Genomic DNA, 5100 nt, shown 5'->3' with positions numbered 1-5100 from the left:
TCATTTCGTGTGACCACACTACCTGGTGCTCTTTGTGTTGACAAACACTTCTTTTTTTTGTTTAGAGTGCTTTGAACATGCTGGCCAAGATAACGATAAGGTCACGTGCACAAATTCTGATAAATTACATGAGTGTGTGCACAGGCATAGAAATATTTCATGTGTTTAAAAAGGGCGAGGAGAGACTTACAGAAAAGGAAAATTACTCTTTCACTGCAGGTATCTCAGGACTTTTTGCCCTGCTCCCTGCTCCACCTTTTCTCTTGCAGCTGTGTACCCTCCTGACTTCTTGCCCACCCTGAACTTACTTGTGTGGGTTGTGGCAAAGTGAGAAAGAGAAGTTGTTGACACTGTTCAGCACTAGCTAAAAATTTGGTGTGTTATCAACACTGTTTTGGTCAGAAATCTAACACACAGAACTGTGTGGGCTGCTGTGAAGAAAATAAACTGTATCCCAGCCAGAACCAGGACACCAGAGAATCCAAAATTACAGTTCTTTGATCTGTAAGAGAAGGATTCTCAGTACTGAAGAGAGCTAAAACCCTGGTATTAAACAGGGAATGCACATAACTGTATAGCTACATGTCTGTAGCTGTAAGATTTCTGTCACTTTGTGTGAAGTTTAGGGAACAGTTATTTCAACTATTTGCTTAATATCTTGTGGAAAAAATAGCCTTCCAATAGACATAATGATACACAATAACTGTTTCAGCCTTCAACTACATCTAACAAAGTTCTTATACTAGTTTTTAGTTTAATTCACTTCTGCGATTTCGTTTTCAAAGCAACTTTAGGTATTATTCATAATGCAATGTAAGCATTTCAGTACTGAAATATATTTCTGTTTTCTAGACCTGCAGCAACAACCGGGAGTGAAAAGAACAAGGTACTGTAAAACTAGTTTCTTGATAAACAGTTTCTATCAGCTTTTAATCACTTAGATGGGAGCAGTGTTTATGTAGTGATCAACCAGATGTAAAAATTGCTGCTGGCATGCAGCTTTATTGTATTTGAGACAAATCTGTGGGTTGTGAAGGAGACAACGAATCATTCATGCATTTGTAATGATCTGTAATACTAGACGGTGGAATTACAGAAAATATTGTATTTTTGTAGGTCAGCATACCAATGGAAGTAACTGATGACCCTGGTTTAACTCACTCATGTGACTCAACTTCAGAGGATGTCAAATTATGAACTTCAACCAACGAGGAGGCTATGTTGCTGTTGGAAGAGCTTAGTGTGGATCATACAGGTATGTTTTCAAGTCACTGTCTTCAGCTGTTACAAGTTCCCCTTAAAACATGATTTCTTTGTATGCACTCCTAAATATTTTAGTTTCATATTTTGATATAATATCTCTTTCTGATTAGAGATCCCCCTCAAAAGCTGTGAAACTGTCACCTAACCTGAGATGTTTGCCCGCATTACCAGCCAACGTGCCTTACTTTATCATTGGTTCTCTGTCTAGTCAGAGCTGGAGAAGCAGTTTCTTGCAAAGTACAGTTTAGCTCCTTCTAATGCGGTCATCAAAAGTCAGCAAGATCTTTTTCTTCTTTATATCCCCTTGTTGTGGTTTAACCCCAGCCACACCTAAACACCTAAGCACCACACAGCCACTCACTTGTTCCACCCCAGTGGGATGGGGGAGAGCATCGGAAAGGGAAAAGTGAGAAAACTCATGGGTCAGCATGAAGACAGTTTAATAGCAAAAGCAAAAGCCACGCACGCAAGCAAAGCAAAGCAAGGAATTCATTCAGCACGTCCCATGGGCAGGCAGGTGTTCAGCCATCTCCAGGACAGCAGGGCTCCATCACATGTAGAAATACTTGGGAAGACAAAATGCCGTCACTCTAGATGTCCCTCCCTTCCATCTTCCTCCCCCAGCTTTATATGCTGAGCATGATGCCGCGTGGTATGGCATATCCCTTGGGTCAGCTGGCGTCAGCTGTCCCAGCTGTGTCCTGTCCCAGCTCCTTGCGTACCCCCAGCCTACTCACTGGTGGGGTGGAATGAGAAGCAGAAAAGACCTTGGCTCTGTGTAAGCACTGCTCGGCCATAATGAAAACATCCCTGTGTTACCAATGCTGTTTCCAGCACAAATGCAAAACATGGCCCAGTACCAGCTACTGTGAAGAAAATTAACACTATCCCAGCCAAAACCAGCACACCCCTCAATAGCTAATGACAAAGAATACAGCAAAATAATGGCTTTGCTTAAAAATAATAAATAAATAAATAAATAAATATAACAAATTTCAACTGTCATAAGATGCTTGCATATATGCACATAGCATTGTATAAACATAAGCATCAATTACTAGGTCTATCAAACTATGCTAAAATTTCATTAGGCAACCTTGGCTGAAGGCCAAACTCCCACCCAGTGCTGCCACTGCCCCTCCTTGACAAAACAGGGTGAAAAAGCTTGTGGATCAATGTAAAGGCAGGGTTGTCACTTCCCAGTGACTGTCACTGGCAAAACAGACTCCACCGATTAAAATACATTTGGATAGTGAGAAACAAAGACCCAAAATCTTAAAAGGACACGTCGGCACCCCCCCTTCTCAAGCTCTACTGCATTCCTTCACTGCCACCTCCCCAGCCCTCCCCAGGCAGCACGGGGAAGCTGCGATCTGCAGTCGGGACATATAAGATTCTCTCTGCTGCTCCTTCCTTGTCCCTTTTCCCTGCTCCAGTGTGAGTCCTCCCCCAGGCTGCAGTCCTTCGGGGAAAATCTCCTCCAGCCTGGGCTCTCCATGGGTCACAGGTCCTTTGGGAAAGATCCGCCTGCTCTGGCATGGGGTCCTCCACAGCACTGCGCTGTGGATATCTGCTCCAGCATGGTTCTTTCGAGGGGCTGCAGGGAAATCTCTGCTCTGGCACCTGAAGCAGCACCTCTCCCTCCTCCTTCGCTGACCTGGATGTTCGTTGCAGGGCTGGTTTTCACATGCTTTTCCCCTTCTCTGCCCATGTGGTGGTTTCGCCCTTTCCTACATTTGTTTTTCCTGAGGTGCTGCCAGCATGGCTGAGAGGCTCAGCTGTGCCCTGGGGTGGGTCCATTGAAACCATCCATGTCCAGCACGGGGCGACCCCTGGATTCTTCTCACAGGGACCTTCCCACTACCGAAACCTGCCACCTGCACCTAATACAGCAAAGCATTGAACAGATTATACATTGGAAAGTATTTGTGCATACGTGCAGCTTTGTGTCTTTTCTATCTCAAAATAGGTGTTGCTGTTTTGTTGAAAATGCAAAACATACTTCTTGAATATGAACAGAGAATAGAACGTGGGAAAAATCGGTATACAGCTCTCTCGAGAGAAGTAAAGAAAATGGAAGACGAAAAGGAGGAGTCACAGTTAAGAGCAGAGGAGACTCAAGATTTGAAATCCATATTGGCTCACCAAGAAGCAGAATGAAAAAGTGATATCCAAAGCCTTAAGAATGTAAATTGTGGTCTGATAATGTATTATCTTGTCAGTGTTTATGTTCCAAAAGATGCTGATGGTGCAGGCAATAGGATGAGAATTTCCAGTTTTTTGGGTTTGGGTTTTTTGAATCCCATGGGCAAGTTATGCTATGAAGTACATAATGTCAGAGGGGAAAAATGTCCAGATATCAGCTCCATGTAAAATCTTCTGGATGTTGTTTTAACTTTGTTTTCTAGCAAGAGAAGAGTACAAGAGAGTGTGTATGGGGAAATCAGATTTCTAAGAGAGATTTGAGATACGGGTGTTTGTTTTCATTTTGTCCTTGCAGCTTCTGTTGGCCTATAATACTAGGGTTTCTGGTAACTCCACCCAGTGCAACTCAAAACAGAGCTTAGAGCATTTGTTTGCTTACCTGTTTGTTTAGTTGAAAGGTCAAATTTGGGATTGCCCCTTTCCCCATACTCCTGAGCTAGACCTGGATGTGTGAGGTTTCTCATCACTGTTCACATTACTTCAGACAAGGGTGGCCAGCAGGCACCATAGGAAATTCAGCAAGGACAACTGCAAAGCCCTGGCCTGGGAGGGGAGATCTCCTTGTGGTGATACACGGTGGGATGGCATGGCTGGGGAGCTGGCTAAGCAGGGCCAGGCGGCCTTGGCAGAGAGCAAGCTCAGCAGGAGCCAATGTGAGCTGGCAGCTGGGGTGGCCAGCAGCAGTCTGGGCTGTATGAAGGGCAGCAGTGCAAGGGTACTAGGGGCAGTGATTATCCACCCTTCCTCAGGGCTTGCTGAACTGTGTCTTGAGCCCAGGGTCCGGTTTTTGGCCTCCCAGTCCAAGAGATCTTACCCAGTCTGTGTGAGGTCGGCAGGGAGATGCCAGGCTGGTCCGGGTGCAGGAGCACCAGCCCTGTGAGGGGAGGCTGCGGGAGCTGGACCTGGGGGAGTTGTGCCTCCCAGTACGGGGAAGAGGATTACGAGGAAGACAAAGCCAGTCCCAGCTTGGCCTGGATTTGACTTCAGTAGTTGTTCAAAATCCTCAAATATCTATCAATTACAAAGAAGTAATATTTTCATTCTAAATTAATTCTCCAAGCAGTGTTAAATTTATACTTACAAAAGTTACACTTTTAATGAAATTACACTAGAAATTTTATGTAAAGCTTTTTCCTTGCAATATACACCATTCAAATACAAATATTTCTGTCAGTCTTTCAAGTAATTTTAGTGGTTGCGGATTCTTGTTTTCCAGAATTTCTAAAGCAGGCTTTCAATTGGCAGTTCTTTCCTTATGTTGATACTTGATTTTTTTTTTTCTTGTTCACCGTTGCAAGTACATCGGAAAAAATAGTCAAAATAATGATCAAACACAAAACTGCTTTCTTTTTTGGGTACCATGCGCACACCATGGATCATTTTTTACCATGTCAGTGCTTATTGCCGATTGTTTCAGTTAGTAAAGAAGCTGACCTTCCATAAGGCTTTCATTATAAATCAGCTTCAAAATGAAATTGCTGTAGTTTCTCCCAGAGGTAGATCCACTGAGGTTTAAAACTCTTTTTAATCGTGTTAAGCTTAAACCCCATGCATTTCTGAATCTGGTTTTGAACACTGACACCCTTCTTGAGTAAATAGAAACTGCTTGTTCTTTCTGTGGTCAGCAGTTGG

General features: G+C 43.6%; 1 long non-coding RNA gene across 1 annotated transcript; it reads left to right on the top strand.

Annotated features, from left to right (window-relative positions):
* Positions 1 to 850: 850 nt before the first annotated feature.
* Positions 851 to 3433, top strand: LOC121080481. The gene is made up of 3 exons (XR_005825383.1): positions 851 to 886; positions 1117 to 1255; positions 3233 to 3433. It is a non-coding gene; the product is annotated as an uncharacterized LOC121080481 (long non-coding RNA).
* Positions 3434 to 5100: the final 1667 nt, after the last annotated feature.

The sequence above is a fragment of the Falco naumanni genome, chromosome W, assembly GCF_017639655.2.
Source record: "Falco naumanni isolate bFalNau1 chromosome W, bFalNau1.pat, whole genome shotgun sequence".
NCBI classification, from domain to species: Eukaryota; Metazoa; Chordata; class Aves; order Falconiformes; family Falconidae; genus Falco; species Falco naumanni.
The sequence above is the reverse complement of the archived record's forward strand: the minus strand, read 5'-3'. Positions and strand labels throughout refer to the sequence as shown.